The following is a 20706-nucleotide window of genomic DNA, read 5'->3' on the forward strand; positions in this document are numbered from 1 at the left end:
CTAAAATGAAAAATCTAATCATTAAATTCATTTGGAAGGGCAAGGAGCCCCAAATAGCCAAAGACATATTGAAATAGAAAATACAAAATTGGAGTAATCACCCTACCTGACTTTAAAAAATACTACAAAGCTACAGTGGTCAAAATTGCACGGTATTCACACAAGGATAGACAAACTGACCAATGGAAGAAAATTGTGTGTTCTGATATAGACACATATACAGTTAGCTGATAGTCAACAAGGCCACCAAGCCAATTCAATTAGAAAAGAATGGTTTCTTCAACAAATAGTGCTTGGAGAATTGGATATCTGTATCCAAAAGAATGAGAGAAGAGCACCATTTCACACCCTATACAAAAATTAAATTAAGATGGATCAAAGATCTAAATAAAGAGTCAAGACCTTAAAGCTCCTGGAAGATAATGTAGGGAAGCATCTATGAAATCCTGTAGTAGGAAATGGTTTCCTAAACTTCACACCCAAAACATAAGCAAAAAAAAGAAAAAATAGATAAATGGTAGCTCCTCAAAATTAAAATTTTTGTGCTTCAAAGGAGTTGGTCAAGAAAGTGAAATAGCAGCATATACAATGGGAGAAAATATTTGGTAACCATTTTTCTAATAAGGGCCTAAGATTCAGCATATATAAAGATTTCCTACATACTGAAAATAAAAAGACAAGCACTTCATTTAAAAATGGGCAAGACTTGAACAGATATTTCTCCAAAGAAGAAAAAGAAATGGATAAAGAGCACACACACACACACAAATGCTCAACAGCATTAACTATTAGGGAAATGCAAATCAAAACTACAATAAGATATCATCTTACACCTATTAGACTGGTGGTTACTAAAAAAAAAAAAAGAGATCTACAAGTGTTAGAGAGGATGTGGAGGAAAGGGGATACTTATCCAGGGCTGTTGGAAATGTAGAATGGTTCAGCCATTGTGGAGGACACTTTGGTGGTTCCTCAGGAAGCTAACTATAGAACTGCCATATGATCCAGCAATCCCACTGCTGGGTATTACACAGAGGAATTGAAAGCAGTGACATGAACAGATATATTCACACCAAAGTTCCTAGCAACATTATTCACAATTGCCCAAAGTTGATAGCAACCCAAATGTTCATCAAGAGATGAATGGATAGCGAACTGTGGTGTATACATACAGTGGAATTGTACTCAGTTGTAAGAAGGAAAGCAGTATTAACACACAGGATAACATGGATGAATTTTGAAGATCTTAAAATGAGTGAAGTAAGCCAGTCACTGAGGGACCTCACTGATATGATTTAAACAAAAATGAGCAGACTTATAGAGCTAGAATCTTGAAGATAGGTTAACAGGAGACAAAAAGGGAGTAGAGGGTGGAGAGCCAATGCCCATGTTGGCAAAATCTATTAGAAGATGAAAAGTTGTGATAGAGCAATTGGGTGTGACAGTGATGTAGTGATGCTACCGGGTTTGGTGGTGCTGGTCTGTGAAGGGGAATGTGGTTAGGAGTTGGGTTGGAATATCCATCAACTAGGAGGAAGGCTGGTGGAATGAGCAAGTGAACTCGGGATTTGCAGGTCTGTTGTTAAAACTACAATGCTGGGAATATTCTTTTGACAAATATGGCATGGGAGAGCATGGGTGTATGGCATTGTTTGATGGGAAACATGTGGGAAAGGGAGAATCTGGGGAATGCCTCTATGAAATATGAAAGTGATCGTCTTCTCATAGTGTGTTATTTCAGTGGCTGGAGACTCACAAAATAAAGAAGAAAATATTAAATTCCCATCCTAGGGAGTCCTGCAATATTCCAATTAGAGTGAAAAGAATCTCTCAGAAACATAGGCTGTGCCTAATAAAATAACACAGACCCTCAATATTATTGCAATATTATTATTCTTGGAAAATTGAAACTTAGTGGCTACGGTATGTTCTGACGGGAGGGGGAAGGAAGAATAGAATAAATGGAACATATGGCATTTTTAGAGCATTAGAATTGTTCTGCATAATCTTGCAATAATGGATACAGGCCATTTTATATTTAATCCAAACTTATAAAAGTGTATGGTACAAAATGTAAACGTAGTGTAAACCATTGGCCATGGTTAGTAGCAATACTTCAATATTTGTACATCAATTGTAACAAGTGTACCATCCACATGTACAATGTTATTAATAGGTGAGAGTGTAAAAGGGGGAAGGTATTGAGTATATGGGAATTGCCTATATTTTCTATGTGACTTTTCTGTAACCTAAAGCTTCTTTGAAGATAAAATGAAAAAAAAAAATAAGACACTAGGGAACATAGAGAAGTAATTGTCACTGTACATAAAGGATAACAGATCTTACAGTAATGAAAGACACAATGTACAAAATACTTATTATTTTATTTCAATTTTTTAAAATTTAAAATTTTTGTATTTTATTTTATATTTTAAAAATTATTATATTATTTTCTTATTAATTTTATTTGTGCTTTTTTTGGCTTCATTTTTTGAGTAGTTTTGGATCACAGTATGTTCAAACTGTTGCATGAGAGTATGACTGGTGCAGGTTATCGGTGACGGAGGATGTGAAGAGAAGTGTGAACTTAGGTCATGCCTCTAAGGCATATGAATATGTTCAAGTGCTCATGGGGTGTTATCTCAGAAGGTTTATTCCCACACAAGAATGCAAAGAGTATTGAATTCCCATCCTGTTGAGTCCTGCTATATTCTGTAATAGAAAGGCAAGACTCCCTTAGTACATTGTCAATGCCTAGTCAAAGGAGACAGACTGTTATAGCAGGCCCTTGATATTAATGATTGCACTTATGAACCTTTTCTTGAGAAATTGAAACTAGTCTAGTATTGTGTATTGACTAAGAGTTACCTCTTTAAAGCCTCCTTGTTGCTCAAATATAGCCTCACCCTAAGCCAAATTAATCATATAAATTTATTACTTTCCCCCCCAGCATGTGACATGACTCCCAGGGATGATCCTTCCTGGCACTGAGGGATTATTACCAAGCACCTGCTAGCAATGCATCTGGAAAAAGACCTTGACCAGAAGGGGGAATTATTAAATACAAGTGAGCTTTTATGGCTAAGAGATTTCATAGTGAGTTAGGAGGTAATTCCAGAGGTTATACTTATGCATGTCTCAGCAGATCTCACCTACTGCCATAGTAAACAGTGCCTCAAATAACAGGGCTACTGAGGCTCTAGAGACATCTAGACACTATAAGCAGAGCAGACAAGTTCAGACACATCTAGACACTATAGCAGAGCAGACAAGGAATTTGACACACTGTCTGTGGGTCATACTTTGGAATTTATACTCTCCAGTGTAACAGAGTTATAATCATTTATAGTTTCCCTCCATATGGCCCTACTGCCCCTTTATTTGAAATTATATTAGCACTATAGTTGTTAAATGTATTTATCCAAGACTTAAATCTTTGCTCTCTTCATCTGCTGGTTGATCCCTAAATCTTCATAGAGTGGCAATGCCTACTGTACTACTCAGCTAAAGGTTTCCTGATACAAAGTACCAGAAATCTGCTGGTTTTTTAAGGGGTGTTCATTCGGGGTCAAAGCTTACAGTCACAAGGCCATAAAGTGTAAGTTACTTCCCTCACCAAACTCTGTTGCCATGTGTTAGAGCAAGGTGGCTGCCAGTCTCTGTAAGAGTTCAGGCTTCCTCTTCCTCTTAAGGGTCCATGGTCCCAACTTCTTCCTATATAAGATGGGATAAGTCTCATCTCTCCCAGGACTTAGTTCTTTCCAGTCTCAGCAACTCTGTTCTCTCCATAAAGCCAGCTATGAACTGTCAGTTGAAAGGCTTGTCTCTCTTCCAAGGCCTCTGCCATGTCAAATGGAGCCTTCTCCCTTTCTTGGCATATCTGCTTCTCTGTATTCTTCTCCTGTGTGTTTACTCTGGGGACTCTAGGTCAAAACTCCAGTATTAAAACTCCACTGTCTGCTCTTCTGTGTGGTTTTATCTGTGAGTCCCCATGTATTAATCAGGGATCTCTAGTGAAACAGAATCAATAGGAGATATTTGAAAATAGTATAAGATTTTATAAGAATCTCTCACTTTACTGTGGGGATGCACAAGTCCAGGTTCCAAAGGCAGGCTGCAAACCAGGGGCTCCAATGAAAGTCTTGATGAATTTCTGGGAGACATTGGCTGTCCAAAGACAAACTGGGAAAATCTCTCTCAGTGCTGAAATCACTTCCCCTTTTAAGGTGTTCAACTGATTGGATAAAGCATCTCTCATCGCTGGCAACTATCTCCCTGGTTGATACAGATGGAATCATCCATCTATGCAGTAAACTCACTGGTGGCTAAAGCCCATAAATATCCTTATATTACAATTAGCCCAGTGGTTGCTTGACCAAACAACTGGGCACAGTTACCTGGCTGATGACACATTAGCTTAATCATCACTGTCCACCCCTTATCAACTCAGCAACCATACACATTACCTTAAATCACACTTGGTTTCTAAATAAAACAATACAAGGCATTCATATATATGAGAAATACATATGAATATATATGTATATTTTTTCTCTGAATAACAATGTTCACTCTCCTTCATACAACCAGAAATACATTAATTCCCTACAGAATAAGATGCAAGTCCTTGGGTAATATTCACTCTTAAACTTGACATCCTTAAATATTATGACATGGAGTTAATACAGTTTGACATATTATAAGGGTAAATGTTGGGGAAGAAAACAAAGAAATTTGTTTTGTGTACATTTACAATCATGTAATGAAATAAGGAAGAAAGATTCACGACTATTAAAGTTTTCATTTTCGTAACTGGTCAGGTGGTCAAAGTTCATATTTATCACTACCTTCCTCCACTACCCATTCCATGTTCCTGTTACCCTCAGCAAATACTTCAGTTGGCTGTGGTTCTTTTCCTGGTGGGTTGACACAAACTTTCATTCCTGGAGATTATAGGCCATTCTTGGTCCTGCTTGGACTGGGTTCTTGCAATTTTCCATTGACTATAATTGCAGGGAATGTCAGTACTAAGAAACACCCTAAAGGATCTCCTATATGCTAGCAAACTCTTCTTTACCCTCATTGTGTGGAAGCAGTCCTATTTCCCCCTTGATTGTCAGGATCAGTCACCTCAGCCAATACAGTAATTCCCTTCTTTGCCTCTTAATTCAGAGGTAAAAAGAGTCAAAAGTGACAAGGTAGCAGTTTTAACTACCAGTTCAATGGAATCATTGTTGTGTTCCCCAGTGACGGCACTCCTCCTTTGGGGACTAAGACCTATAGACCAAAAGAACTTAAGGTTGTAGGGACAGGAAGAAAAATTTTCCTAGTGGATCACTAGGGGTAATAGTGAGGGGTGCCACTCCCATTTCCACCCCTTGATTCCCAGACTCATGAATCCTGGTTATGGGAGAAATGGCCCATAGAAGGGATCCTGATTTAGAGCATACACAACCTCCTGGAGGAAACTGACCCATTCCTGCAAGTTATTGCCACCTATTTGGTGCCATATTTGAGTCTTCAAAAAGACTTTCCACTGTTTTATCAATCTTTTTGCTTCAGGATGGTGGGATACATGGTAACACCAGTGAATTCCATGGGTATGTGCCCATTCCCAAAGATCATTTACTGTGAAATGGGTTCCTTGATAGAACCAATGCTGTGTGGGATGTCATGGTGGTAGATAAGACATTCAGTAAGTCCATGGATGGTAGTTTTGGAAGAAGCATTGCAGCAGGAAATGCAAACTCATACCTGGCGTATGTATCTTTTCTAGTTAAGAAAAATCACTGCCCTTTCCATGGAGGAAGTGGTCCAATGTAGCCAACCTGTCACCAGGTAGCAGGCTGATCACCTCATGGAGTGGTGCCATATGGTGGATTTGGTGTGAGTCACTGCTGCCAGCTGTTTGGACACTCAGAAATGACTGTTGTCAAGTCAGCCTTGGTGAGGGGAAGTCCATGTGCTGAACCCATGCTGAACCACCATCCCTATCTCCATGACCACTTTTACCATGCTTTCATTGGGTAATGACAGGAGTGACTGGTGAAAGAGGCAGAGCATTAGCCACAGATCGGGTCAAATTATACACTTGATTTGAAAACCTTCCTCTCCTGATGTCACCCTCTTGTGGGCATTCACATAGGACACACATATTTTCATGCTTTTTCCTACTCAGAAAGGTCTATCCACATCTCTTTTTTACCAATTTTCCAATGATGTTCATTAGAAGTCCCTGACCATACAGCCAAACCAGCGGCAACAGCCCATGAATCAGTGTACAAATGCACCTCCGGTCATTTCTCCTTCCAAGCAAAATGAAACACCAGGTACACTGCTGGAAGTTCTGCCCACTGAGACATTTTGCCATCCCCACAGTCCTTCATGGATGTCCAAGAATGGGACTGCAGTGCTGCATTTGCCCACTCTCAGATGGTAAATGCATTTACTATAGAACCATCTGTAAACCAGGCTTGAGATTTCTCTTCCTCAGTCAACTGATTTTGAGGAACTATCCAAGAGGCCATAACTGTGTGATGGAAGAATAACATAACATGACAGCAGTGGTAAACATGGGTATTTGGGCCACTTCTTCATGCAACTTACTTATTCCTTCAGGAACACCACTTGAGCTGTATCATATATCATATGAGTGGTATCATATATACCACTTCCATTTTATGATGGAGTGGTTCTGTACATGCCCAACATTATGGTTTGGTAGGTCAGACAAAACCTAGTTCAGGTAATGTAATGCCATGGTAACATAGTGGCCCATGGTTAAGCATTCAGTTTTTACTAAGACCCAGTAAAAGTCCAGAAGTTATTTTTAAAAAGAGTTGGTATCTGCAGAAGATTGCAGAGCTTTGTTCCAAAAGCCTAAGGGTCTGCATTGTGATTCTCCTATAAGGGCCTGCCAGAGGCCCCAAACAGCATCTCTGCCTGCCACTGAAACTTCCAGCACCATTGGATCTGCTGGATCATATGGCCCAAGTGGTAGTGCAGCTTGCATTGCAGCCTGGACCTGTCACAGAGCCTCCTCTTGTTCTGATCCCCAGAAAATTTTTTTTCACTCTATGAAAAGGTCAGAATAGCAAACCTAAATGTATAGTGTGCAGTCTCCAAAATCCAGAGACCAACGAAGCATTGTGCCTCTTTTTTGGTCATAGGAGGGGCCAGATACAACATCTATCCTTTACTGTAGAAGGGATAACCCAATATGCCCCACACCACTGGATACCTAGAAATTTAAGTGAGGTGGAAGGCACCTGCATTTTTGTTGGATTTATCTCCCATCCTCTCTCACACAAATGCCTTAGACCAATAAATCTAGAGTCTTTGCTACTTCTTGCTCACTAGGTCCTATCAACATGATATAATCAATATAATGGACTGGAGTTATGTCCTGTAGGAGGGAGTCATGATCAAGTTCCATACGGAAACTATTATGACATAGGACTGGAGATTTGATATACCCCTGAGGCAGGACAGGATGGTATGCTGCTGGCCATGTTAACTGAAAGCAAACTGTTTCTGGTACTCCTTACTAATGGCAATTGGGGAAAAATAAATTTCTCCTTCAATAGCTGCATACCAAGTACCGGGGGTGTGTTGATTTCTCAAGAAATGATACCAAATCTGGGACAGCAGCTGTATTTGGAATCACCACCTGCTTAAGTTTATGTAAATCTACTGTCATCCTCCAAGATCCATTAGTTTTCTGTGTAGACCAAATAGATTGAGTGGGGATGTGGTGGGAATCACCATCCCTGTATCCTTCCATTGTTTGATGGTGGCACTAATCCCTGCAATCTCTCCAGGAATCCAGTTTTGCCTTCGATTTACTATTCTGCTAGGTAAGGGCAGTTCTAGTGGCTTCCACTTCACCTTTCCAACCATAATAACCCTCACTCCATAAGTCAGAGATACAGTGTGGTGATTCTGCTAGTTTCTGAGGATGTCTATTCCAATTATACATTCTGAAACTGAGAAAATAACTGCAATGGATCCAGGAACTCACAGGCCCCACTGTGAGATGGACATGAGTTAAACTCCATCAATCACCTGATCCCCATAAGCCCCCTTCTGACTGGTGTACCACAGTGAAATTTTGTTCTACTTGAAATAATGTCACTTTTGAGCTAGTGTCTAATAATCCCCAAATGCCTGATCATTTTCTTTTCCCTAATGCAAAATTCCTCTGTTAAAAGTCTGTAGGTCAACTTGGGGAAACCTTGGAAGAAGAACAACAGTATAAATGTTTAGCAGATGAACAGGATCCTTCCCTAAGGAGACCTGGTCTTCTCATTCATGGGTTCTGGGTCTGTAAATTGTCTCAAGGCTGAAAATTGATTAAGAGGTCATGATCCTCTGCATCTATAATTTGAATTAGGATTGTGTTCACTTGATCTATAACTCTTCTGTTTATACAGATTCACAAGGAATTTAGTAGACTAAATTTCACTTCTATGTAATTTATGATTCATTAGCCAATGCCATAACTCTATGCAATTTAGACTATTTCAAGTGCTGCTTTGAATCTGCCTTTCATTGTGGAAGCCACACCCACCTTGTCTTGGGTGATTAATTGCTGATTCTTAGTTTTTTCAAATAGATATTTCATCATCCCCATAATGTATAGGTATTCTAATTCCATTATAGCCCTCCCTACAATAATGTGTGGAATACGGAGAAGAGCAATCACAGAGCTCTTCAAGAAAGAGGTAGTTTTACAAATTAATCTTCACAGTCCTGATAAAAGGTGAGTCCTTTTGACATTCCTGGGATGGGTGGGCAGCTCTCAAATGGTAAATTCATTCTAGCATTCCAATCTCTCTAAGCCTTTGAATTCCCTCTTCTACTATATACCAGGGCAAACCAGGCATCTCAATCTCAGACATGCTAGGCCATCATTTGGCCCATGTTTCAACCAGCCCAAACTGTTAGAGCCCTTTCTAACCCCTCCAGCTTTTTTGCTGAATCCAGAATTTCTGCTTAGCAGGCCCATATCAATAAATTCAACTTGATCCAACTTTATATTCCTTCCACCATTATCCCATACCCTTAGTACACATTCCCACACATATCCTTGATTTTTCCCTATATAATTTAGAAAACTCATGCAATTCTTTCAGAGTATAGCATATTTTCTCATGGGTCACACTTTGTATTTCACCTTTTGTGGTTTATTGTGATTTATTGTGGTTTATTGTTATCAAAGTGAAGAAGGGTGGTGGGGGTGGGTAAAGAGAAGGATTAAAAATGTCTTGCAAGCTACTGACCTCAAGGCATTCCTTCTTCAGGCAGGGAGGGGTTGGAAGGCAGATTCCTCAGGGCAGACTGGAGGCTGGGAGTGTGTGCTGGAGTTTGATTGGTACCTGCCTCTGGGCTGGGATGAATTCCAGGCTCACCAGGGCAGGCTGGAGCCTGGGTGATGTAAGGTTGACAAGATGTTGTCTCTACTGGGCAGGCAATCACAGGTTTATCTGGTAAAGTTTCAGGAGAATTTTGGGTTCTAATATCCCCACCAATATTATCATCATACCCTATGTTTCCATCCCAGTCCTCTGGATTCCACTCCTTTCGAACCAATGCCTTCACTTTACTACAGAAACCCTTTCGAGTTGAGGTTTTACTTTCCTTTGTAGCTCTGCTACTCATATAATGGAAGTCTTAGTTTGGTTCTCAGATATCTCCAAACTGAGGCTGCAGGAGACAAGATTTTCTTTCAGAGCACGCATAGAAAGAAATTTTCACTTTATTCATGTCGCATTTAAGTTGTAAATTTGAAGCCTTTAGCACATCTCTTTCTTTTGCAACTGTATCCAGAGTATCTAGGAGGAGCCAGCCAACATCATTATATTTTTTACTCCTTAAAACACTGTTAAGGTATTGAAAACACTTTCATTAAGATCCTTACTTCTTATAAGCATGGAAGTAGGGGAAACCAGTGATGATATTTTGCATATCTCCATTGCCAACTCATGCCCTGGACTGTTAGTGGCCTCTCCATTATTGGAAAGGAAGTAATTAGTAACCTTGACTCCAATTAGAGTAGAGAACCAATTGCAAAACTCTCATAACCACTTCAGACATCCCATATTTAAGACTCTGTTTCTCAAGAACCATTGATGGTTCTGGAGTGGTTCTGTATTAGTCAGGGTTCTCTAGGGAAAAAGTATCAACAGGAGATATCTGTAAATAGTATGGGATTTTATAAGAGTCTCTCACGTTTCCATGGTGATGCACAAGCCCAGGTCCTACAGCAGCCTGCAGGACTCCATGAAAGTCTAAGGAATGCCCTCGATCAGTTCCTTGGAGATGTTGGCTGTCCAAATATGAGCTGGGAGATTCTCTCAATGCTGAAATCACTTCCCCTTTTAAGGCATTCAACTGATCAGATAAAGCATCACTCATTGCTGATAGCAATCTCCCTGATTTACGTAGATGTAATCAGCCATCTATGCAGTAAATTCACTGATAACTAAAGCCCATAGATGTCTTTGTATTACAATTACCCCAGTGCTTCCTTGATCAAACAACTGGGCACAATTACCTGACTGAGTGGACACCTTAATCTAACTATCACACCCCACCCACCAAGGGGTCAGTGACTCAATGTCCTACTGACATGGCCCAATCAAAGGCTAAATCATAATTTAATCAAATAAAAGTGAAACTTCTGAATCCAATACAACTTAATATGCCCAGAGGCTCAAACCAGGTTACAAACATAATCAGTATTTTTGGAATTCATCAGTAATATCAAACTCACACCTACTGACCAATTCACTTGACTTACCTAGTTCAGCTAGTGAAAGAATGATGATAGACAACACCCATCCTGAGTAACAGAGGTCTGCAACTGCTAGCAAGAGAGTTCATTTCATCTGCCCCATGGGATCTAAGCCCCTTTTCAATTTGAAACAGAGTGGGCATCACCATCCCAATACCCTCAAGACTGGGAGAATAAAAAATGGATTAAAGTAGGCTTATCATTCCATTATAGACATTATTCTAGCAATGGGGTAATTTTTATCATTGATTTATAGACAGTGGCCACAAGAGGTTCTGAGGGGAGGAGAGGGGAAAATAGATTTAACATGGGGGCATTTTCAAAATATTGGAATTGTCCTGCATGACATTGCAATGACAGTTACAGACCATTATACATTTTGTCAAAACTATAAAATTGTGGGGAGTGGAGTGTAAACTATAATGTAACTATATCCATGATTAATAGCAATGCTTCAATATGTGTTTATTAATTATAGCAAATGTACCACATTAATGAAAGATGTTGCTAATGTGGGAATGTATGAGAGGGGCCAGGGGATGGGGTATATAAGAATCCCCTATATTTTTATGTAGCATTTATGTAATCTAAAACTTTTTAAAAAATAAAATAAAATATAAAAGAAATATAGATCAATGTATTGTCCATCACTGCTTGTGGCAATGAATTAAGGCTAATCTACATTCCTTCTGGGGCAGGGATGTATCCTTACTTATTTCTGCCAGAGTTAGTGCTAGGTTTCTTGCTGTTTTTTCTATTTTTATGATTCCAACTAATGGGAACATTGCTCTGATTGTTAGAATAAACAAAAAGTCAGCAATTCATATCATGTGACTTAAAAACTGATTGGCTTTGTTTCATAATTCACATCTGAGTTCGAATTTCCAGCCCTAGTGCTTTATAGAATTATAGTTTGTTTTTGTTTTTATTTTTTTAAACATAGGCATAGACAAGTCTTGGAATACTCTTCCTAAACTGGATGATGTGTTAATCTGAAACAAATAGGACCAGGAAACCTGGTCATGAAGGAAATAGTATCCTGTAGGGGCACATGGAGACCCAGGAAAAAAGGATTTGCTCACAGCACAAGGTCAGGACCAAGGTCTTACATTAAATGGGTTACATATTTGAATCACTATTAGTCTTCCCCAGAAAGCAAATATTTGATCCACTGCCTTATGAAATATGTTAAGTTCAAGTTAAAAATTATTCAGGATCTGATCATTAGAATATAGTATGTGGTTCTTGTTCTGGGAAAGAGGGATGCCAGGAAAGCCAGAGCTGATTTGTTTAAGGTCATTTATTCATGTAGGTGAAAGTAATTTCATTTGATAAATAAATCCAACAAATATACAGACACCTTTCACATCAGTAAACTTTCTAGGTGTCCATTTCTAAAGTGAAAGATAAGCTGTTTCATCTGGACCCTGCCAGGCCCAGAAGAGAGGTATAATGTTTAGTTGGTCTCTTCAGATTTCAGAGACAACATATTCCTCATCTGTGTGTGCAACTCTGGCCCATTTACCTAGTGACCAGAAAAGTTGCTAGTTTTGAGGGGGGACTGGAACAAAAGGAGGTTCTATGACAGGTATAGCCTGTTATGCAATCTTCACTGTTACTTGGGCCATATGGTACAGGAGGGGCCAGTGGCAAATATAGATGCCATCTGGAGCTTTTGGTAGGCCCCTATAGAGTCACAATATAGACCTTTGGGATTTTGGAGCCAAGCCCTGCCATCCTCTGTAGATAACTACTCTCCTTCTGGTAAACATCTTTTGGCCTGCTATTGGGTCTTAGAAGAGAATGAACAATTAACCATGGGCCACCAAGTTGCCATGAGACCTGATTTGCCTATCATGAGTGGTTATTGTCTGACCCACCAAACTATAAATCTGGTCATGCAGAGCAGCACTCCATCATAAAGTGGAATTGGTATATATGAGATAGGACTTGACCGGGGTACCTGAAGCCTAAAGTAAATTACATGAGGAAGTAGTTCAAATATCCATGGTCATCACTACTGCCATATTACCTTCTCTTTACCACCCAACAGCTATGTACTTTTGGAAGAGTTCCTTACAATGAGTTGACTGAGGAAGAGAATATTTGGGTCTGGTTTACAGATGGTTCTGCACAATATGCAGGTACCAACTGAAAGTGGACAGCTGCCAGACTGCAGTCCCATTCTGAGATTTTTCCAAAAGGTAATGGTAAATGTAAATCCTCCCAGTGGGCATAACTTTGTGTGGTGCAACTGATTGCTCATTTTTCTTGGAAGAAAGTGCATTTGTGCACCGATTCATGGATTGATAGCAATGGTTTGGCTGGATGTTTAAGGAGTTAGAAGGAACCTGATTGGAAAATTATTACTGAGTTTTGGAAAAGAGATGTGGATTGGCCTTTCTGAGGTAGCTAAAAACAAGAACATACTTGTATTTTACATGAATGCTTATCAGAGTGTGACATCAGCAGAGGAAGACTTTAATTATCAAGTGTATAAGATAACCTGCTTTATGGCTAGCATGCAACCTCTTTTACCAGCCATTACTGTCATTGGCAATGGACTCATGAAAAAAGTGGTCACGGCAGTATGGTTGGAGGTTATGAATGGGGTTCAGCAACATGGACTTCCCTTCACCAAGGCTGACTTGGTTACAGCCTTTAATGAGTGCCCAATATCCCAGCAGCAGACAGTCATACAGCCCCCAATATGGCACCATTCCTTGAGAGTGATCAACATGTTATCTGGTGGTAGGTTTATTACATTTGGCCACTTCTATCATGGAAGGGTCAGTGATATGTCCTAGCTGGAATAGACACATAGACTGGATATGGGTTTGCCTTCCCTGCATGCAATGTTTCTTCCAAAACTAACAGCAGTGGACTTAACAAATGTCCATTACCATGGCATTCCACACAACATTGTTTCTTGTCAAGAAGCAAGTGATGTGCAGAAATGGGTACATGTTCATGGAATTCACTGGTCTTCCCATGTTCCCCATCATCCTGAAGAAGCTGGATTGATAGAATGGTGGAATGGCTTTTTGAAGACTCAATTATGGCACCAACCAGGTGGCAAAACCTTGAAAGACTGGGACAATTTTTTCCAGGAAGCTGTGTATGCTCTAAATAAGTGTCCATCATATGGTGCTATTTCTCCCATAGTCAGTTATATTAGTCAGCCAAAGGGGTGCTAATGCAAAATATCAGAATTCTTCTGGCTTTTATAAAGTAAAGTAAATGATGAAACTATTATTGGAAACTTGAGGAAAGGTGATCCATGTTTAAAGTAGCAGAGAACTTGGTAGGGTTAACTCCTGGTGTTTCATGGAAGGCAGAAATTGAAAATGGCTATCCTGGGCATTTAGCTGAAGAACTTTCCAAAATAAACTCAGAGAATGTAGCTTGGCTTCTCCTTGCAGCTTATAGCAAAATGTTAGATGAGTGAGATAAGCTGAGGACTGAACTGTTGGGCACAAAGAAAACAGAAATTGATTCTGGAAATTCTAAGCCTCTGGAAATCAAGTTCCCAGATGATAGTGCCCCATTTGAGGACTTAACTAAACTTGGAACTTGTAATCAGGATTGAAGATGTAGTTATCTAGGAAACACTTGTAGAAAGTCTTACTGTCTGATGGCTTGAGCCCCTGCTTCTTGCAAGCTAAACAAACAATATTTTTAAGAGTGCTGTATGAAAAACCTGTCAGCTTGGACTAAAAGGGACATGGAAAAAAGAGATTGAAGGAGTAGCAACTTTAGAGGTAAAACCATGCAAGCTAAGATTTGGAATTTCTTTTTGGAATTCATCAATAATATCAAACTGCTACACTAGTATTCATAGGTCCAGGAATCAAGGAGTGTAATGGAAATGGTACCACTCACTCTTACCTGTTATTGGTTACATTTAGAGTCTAACTATGGTTTAAAGTGATGCGTATTGCTGCCAAGTTGCCAATGGGTGAATGGTGATGGTGAAGCTAATACATCAACTTGGCCTGGTAGTGGTGCCCAGTTGTCTGGTCAAGCAAGCACAGGACTAATTTTAATATAAAAGCATTTTATGAACTTTAATCATCAGTGAGCTGATTGCATAGATGATTGATTTCATCTATAATCAACTAAAAAATGGAGAGTGATTTCAGCACGAAGAGAGAGAATTCCCAGCTCTACTTCAGATAGCCAGTGTCTTCTGGGAACTCATCAAGGACCTTCTTCAGAGCCCCTGGTTTGCAGCTTGCCCTGTGGACTTGTGAATATCCACAGTCACATGAGAGAATTTTATAAAATTGCATACTTTTTACAGATATTCCCTGTCCATTCTGTTGTTTACCTAAAGAACCCTAATAGAGTAAGGGTATTATTTTTTTCTTTTTTTTTTCTCTATTTTTCTAATGTTACATCCAAAAAATATAAGAGGTCCCCATATAACCCCCAACCACCAAGGGTCTTGGTCCAATGTCTTAGTCAGAAGCTGTGATAGTATCTGTTGCCATATGCTTGTTCCAAATAAGTTGTGACAGCTTTGTGTTTCTGAAGATCATCTGCTTCTGGAGGATCTCTGTGAATCCTCAGTTTGAGGTTCCCTATTGGAGTAGTCTTCCATTGATGTGGAGTTCTAAATTGCTTCTTAAGTTTTGAAATGTGATCATAGGATTGACTACCTCTAGATTTACTGCTCTCTTCATTATTAGCAGTCCCTGTTAAGATCCTTTCCATTGAGGTTCAAATGCAGTTTCTTTCCAATGTCTTTTTCAAATAAACAAATATCCTGTTTGAAGGTCATGAAAGGGCTGTTCAGAAGATATTTTGAGAGGGCAACCTTAACTTGTTGGTGATAGAACTGGGCATAGTACACGAATCCCTTGCAGTGATTTACCATGTTCACATGAAATTGATCAGTGTCTAATAATGGGGGTCAAATCCCTAAATGTGTGTACCTTTCAGCTACCAGCTCCTAGGAACATAAATGGTGTATCTCTGTAAGGGTATAAGGGCCAGTAGGATTAACTTTGGCCAAGGTAGCTCAAGGATTTCTGAAAGATTTCCTAATTTTCATTTAAGGATGTCATTGGTCCTTTCAAATGTTCTGGAAGATTGTATGTTGTAAGGATAGAATAGCTTCTGAGTGAATGGTAATGACTATAGAGTTATTTATAATTCCTGTGAAGTGTATGTCTAGATCATTTGTTATAAAAGTTGCAATGTGTTTTTTACTAAACTACTTAGAGCAAATACAATTAAATAGCTGGCTTAAACAATAGGGCTTTATTCACTAATGGTCAGATTACAGGAAAATGTTCAAGTCAAGTCATCATCAAGGCAATGTTTTCTTCATTTAGACTAGCAGCTGGAGATCCTTGGCTTCTTTGTCGCATGGAAAAACACATGAAGGAATCTTCCAATCTCTCCTTTCTCTTTCAGGGATTTTTGCTTTACCTTTTTGCTTCTGTGGATTTCTCTCTCTTTCTATATTCATTCCATTTATAAAGGACTCCAGTAATAGGATTAATACCAATCCTGAATGAGGTGGGCTATACCTTACCTGGTTTAGCCTTATTAAAAGGTCTAGTTTACACTGGTTTTACCCTCATGGAAATGTATTACATTTAAGAACATATTTTTCCAGGGGTCATACAGTTTTCAGTCAACACATTCCACTCTTTGGACCCCGTAAAAATATATTCTTTCTATGCTCAAAATACATTCATTCCATCACAATATCTCAAAGCTTTAAGTAATTTCATTAACAATACTTAGTACAAAATCTCATCAAATCGAACCCCATAAAGACATGTTCTTTCTACATGCAAAATACATCCATTACATCAAAATATCCCAAAAGCTTTAATTAATTTCATTAGCAATGCTTAGTACAAAACCAAATCAAATTTGGCTATAGGTGTGTTTTGTCCTGGAACACAAGTGCCCTCTGTCTGTGGACCTGGGAAATCTACAGAACAAGTTATCTTCTTCCAATACACAAACAAAGATCAAGCATACGATAAACATTTCCATTTCTCTAGGGAGAAATTAGATGAGTGTTCAAAACCAAAATCTGAAAGAAGGGATACAGCACAGTACCATTATTTTATTTAAATAAACCATTTTTATTGATGAGCAGACAGTAAAGATTACCAGATATTTGAGTAAGCCTACCATTAGAAGGAGAGAAAAAAGAAACAAATAATAAAATGAAAATTTAATAAAACCAAAAGGCAGGCAAAAGTAAATTGAGTGAAGAAGAAATACTGAGAGGAAAGTTTCAAATAAGGGAAGATATTTAAAGGAGTTTGATATTATTGATGAATTCCAAAAAATAATATTTTTGTAAGCTGGTCTTTTCCTCTGGGCATTTGAGATTATATTGGATTCACAGGTTTACTTGAATACTTAATCAAGTAAAAATACTGTGTCGGTAGAGCAGAGCATTGAGTACCTGCCCCTTGGTGGGGACTCACAGATAAAAGGCATGGCAATGGATAGAGTTGAGGGTTTTTGATGTTGGAGTTTTGATGTAGGAGTTGATGCTGAAGCCTTAAGCTGGAGCCCCAGGAAGTAAGCACAAAGAAGAAAGAGAAGCAAGTCCCAGGAAGGAAGGAACCCAGAAAGCCTGAACCCTCACAGACATCAGCAGCCATCTTGCTCCAACAGGTGAAAATAGACTTTGGTGAGGGAAGTAACGTATGCTTTATGGCCTGGTATCTGTAAGCTCCTACCCCAAATAAATACCCTTTATAAAAACCAACCAATTTCTGATATTTTGCATCAGCACTCCTTTGGCAACTAATACAACTTTCTAGAAGATGTAGGTCTTGGGAAATACTGTTATAGCAACATAGGATGTCTAAGCATGGAATAACATTTGAAAGGTAAAACCAATAAAGCTATGCAACACAAGAAATTTCTGATAGAAATAATCATGAATTTGGCATCTCTCCAAGAGTTGGTCCACCATAAAAGCACTAGGGTGCTTTATTGAGCTTGGAACTGGAACTGGAAAAATTATCTTGACTCATTCTTAACCTACATCAGTACCTCTTTCTGATTGTCAGAATATCTATCTCATTTAAACACAGGGGGATAAAATAATCACATATAAACTCCATACAATCATATTTAAAGAGAAAAAGGATAAATGAAACCAAATAATATTCCAAATTTAATAACATCAGAGCATAAAAAGGCAGTATAGGAAGTAAATTATTTCACATATTAGAATAATGTAAGAGTAAATTTTTAAAAAGCTAAATATTCAAGAAAATCATATATTTCAGAAATTAGATGGAAAACCATTTAAGGGATATGAAAACATGAGTCACAAACTCAGAAATAAGCTAGAAATAAACAAAAATCTGGAATACTTTAGTAACATGAGAGTAATCAGTTACCATAAAAAACATAGTTAAGGAAAAAATTAAAAGGACAGAAATGAAGAAAAATCAATTAGAATCAGAAAGGTAATTAGCAATTTGAGAGAAAAAACTAAAATGATAAATTATAATTTAAAATGTTAAAAACTTGACTCCTACAAATATACAATGAGTACATGTCTAAAATTGACTTATTATTTCATTAATAGGAGAATAAGCACGATGGTAAATAATTCAAAGAGCATTTAAGTATCCTATTTAACAAGACATAACAAAATAAGGTTTCCTTTTAAATTTTTATTGATGAAAATATGCATAAAGATAAGTATATATATATAAATGAATTTATATGAACTAAAACTAATCCTGTAAACAGGACCAAGACTAGGAAGCAGAATACTGCCATCACTTCAGAAGACTCCTTATATTCTCTTCTAGCCAGGATTGGAAATGTGTTCATCTAGGATAGAACTATGTAAAATCCTGTTGTCTGAAAGCTTGGATGCATTGAACCTTGTGCCAAACTGACAAGGTTCTTGAGAAATTTGTATGAACAGATACACTGCTAGATTGACAGAAAAGGACAGAGACAGGGCAAATGAAGAAAAAATAACTTCAAGGGCAGAACCATGGTATCAGAAATCTCCACTTCAAAAATCATCTCAGGTCAAGACTTTGGGAAGGGCAGGACTTGAAGGGTGCAGACATTTGTCCAGATGCTTAATTTCAAACTTGTTTGGGACTTTTACTCCTTTTTCCTTCCAATTTATCTCTTTGGAATAGGAATGTCTATACTGCATCTGTCTCACTATTATATTTGTGAGCCAGATAACTTGTCTTCTTGATGGCACCGCTCTATAGACTAGAGAGGAATTTTACCCTAAGCTGGACCACAGCTACAACTGGAATGGATGAATGCATTTTATATATGGGAAGAACATGCCTTTTTTTTTGTTTCAAAGGGTGCCCTGCAGTTTATTGAATTGTACACCCCAACTTAGACATGTCCTTAATCTTTTTTTTATTGACTTTGTAATAATATTACATTAAAAATATATATGTGAGGTCCCATTCAACCCCACCCCCCCAACCCCCCCTCTCCCCCCCCCAACAACACTCATTCCCATCATCATGACACATCCATTGGATTTGGTAAGTACATCTTTGGGCACCTCTGCACCTCATAGACAATGGTTCACATCATGGCCCATACTCTCCTCCATTCCATCCAGTGGGCCCTGTGAGGACTCACAATGTCCGGTGATTACCTCTGAAGCACCATCCAGGGCAGCTCCATGTCCCAAAGACGCCTCCACCTCTCATCTCTTCCTGCCTTTCCCCATACCCATCGTCCACCATGTCCACTTTTCCCAATCCAATGCCACCTCTTCTATGTGGACATTGGATTGTTTGTGTTCATTGCACCTCTATGTCAAGAGGAGGCTCAGATTCCACATGGTTGCTGGATGCAATCCTCCCATTTTCAGTTGCAATCACTCTAGGCTCCATGGTGTGGTGGTTGTCCTTCTTCAACTCCATCTTAGCTGAGTGTGGTAAGTCCAATAGATCAGATTGTAGGTGCTGGAGTCTGTTGAGGCTCAGGACCTGGCTATCACATTGTCAGTCCAGAGATTCAAATCCCCTAAATATATCTTAAACCCCAACATTAACTGCACCTCCAGCACATTAGCATGAAAGTCTTATGAAGGGAGATCCCATCTGAGTCCAGATTCATCACACATAAACACCATTTCCAAAGAGGGGCCATCTGCCCTGGTAGTTAACCCCATCGGCCATGCATGTCCTTAATCTTAATCCTCATTCTTATGAGTATGAACACATTTCTAAATAGGACATCCTGAACATACTGTTTTCTTTTATGTCATATCTCAAATATATGATGGTGGGTCTTAATCAATATTACTGGTGAATTTTAAAGAAAAGACACTGGAAGCCAGACACTGGAGAAGATGACCCAAGAAGAAGCTGGAAATCAGAAGAAACAAGAATAGCAGATACAAGGAGAGAGAGATTACCATGTGACAGGAAGAAGAGATACAAACCAAGGAAGTCAAAATATTTCAGCAAGTGAAGACAGGAGTGCTACAATTTTGGGGAGAAAGCAAGCCTTGCTGATATCTTGAATTTGGTTCTCTGGCCTTCAAAACCAGGAGACAAAAACTTTCTTTTGCTTAAGCCAACCCATTATGCGATATTTGTAATGGAAGTTTGGCAAACTAAGAGGGTTTTGACAGAACTGACATGATATACATTAAGAATTTTCTTATAGAAACTGGCTCACAACATGACTGTGGGATTATCAAGTCTGAATTCTGTAGGTCAGGCTGTGAGATGCAAACTTTCATGAAGATGAACTTGAATTTCCCACTAGAAGCTGGCAGGCTGAAGTAGAAGCAGAACTTGTTTCTGGCTTCTGAAACAATTAGTTCTGGTTTTAAAGACTTCCAAATGATTGGATGGTGTATTAGTCTGTTAAAGGGTTTCTGATGCAAAGTACCAGAAATCTGTTGGCTTTTATTG

The 20706-nt window shown here is 38.8% G+C and overlaps 1 pseudogene; it reads left to right on the forward strand.

The window, feature by feature from the left end:
* Window positions 1-8675: 8675 nt before the first annotated feature.
* LOC111760104 (checkpoint protein HUS1 pseudogene) overlaps window positions 8676-20706 on the forward strand; it is a 38100-nt pseudogene continuing 26069 nt past the window's right edge.

Source organism: Dasypus novemcinctus, chromosome 10 (genome assembly GCF_030445035.2).
Source record: "Dasypus novemcinctus isolate mDasNov1 chromosome 10, mDasNov1.1.hap2, whole genome shotgun sequence".
Classification (NCBI taxonomy): Eukaryota; Metazoa; Chordata; class Mammalia; order Cingulata; family Dasypodidae; genus Dasypus; species Dasypus novemcinctus.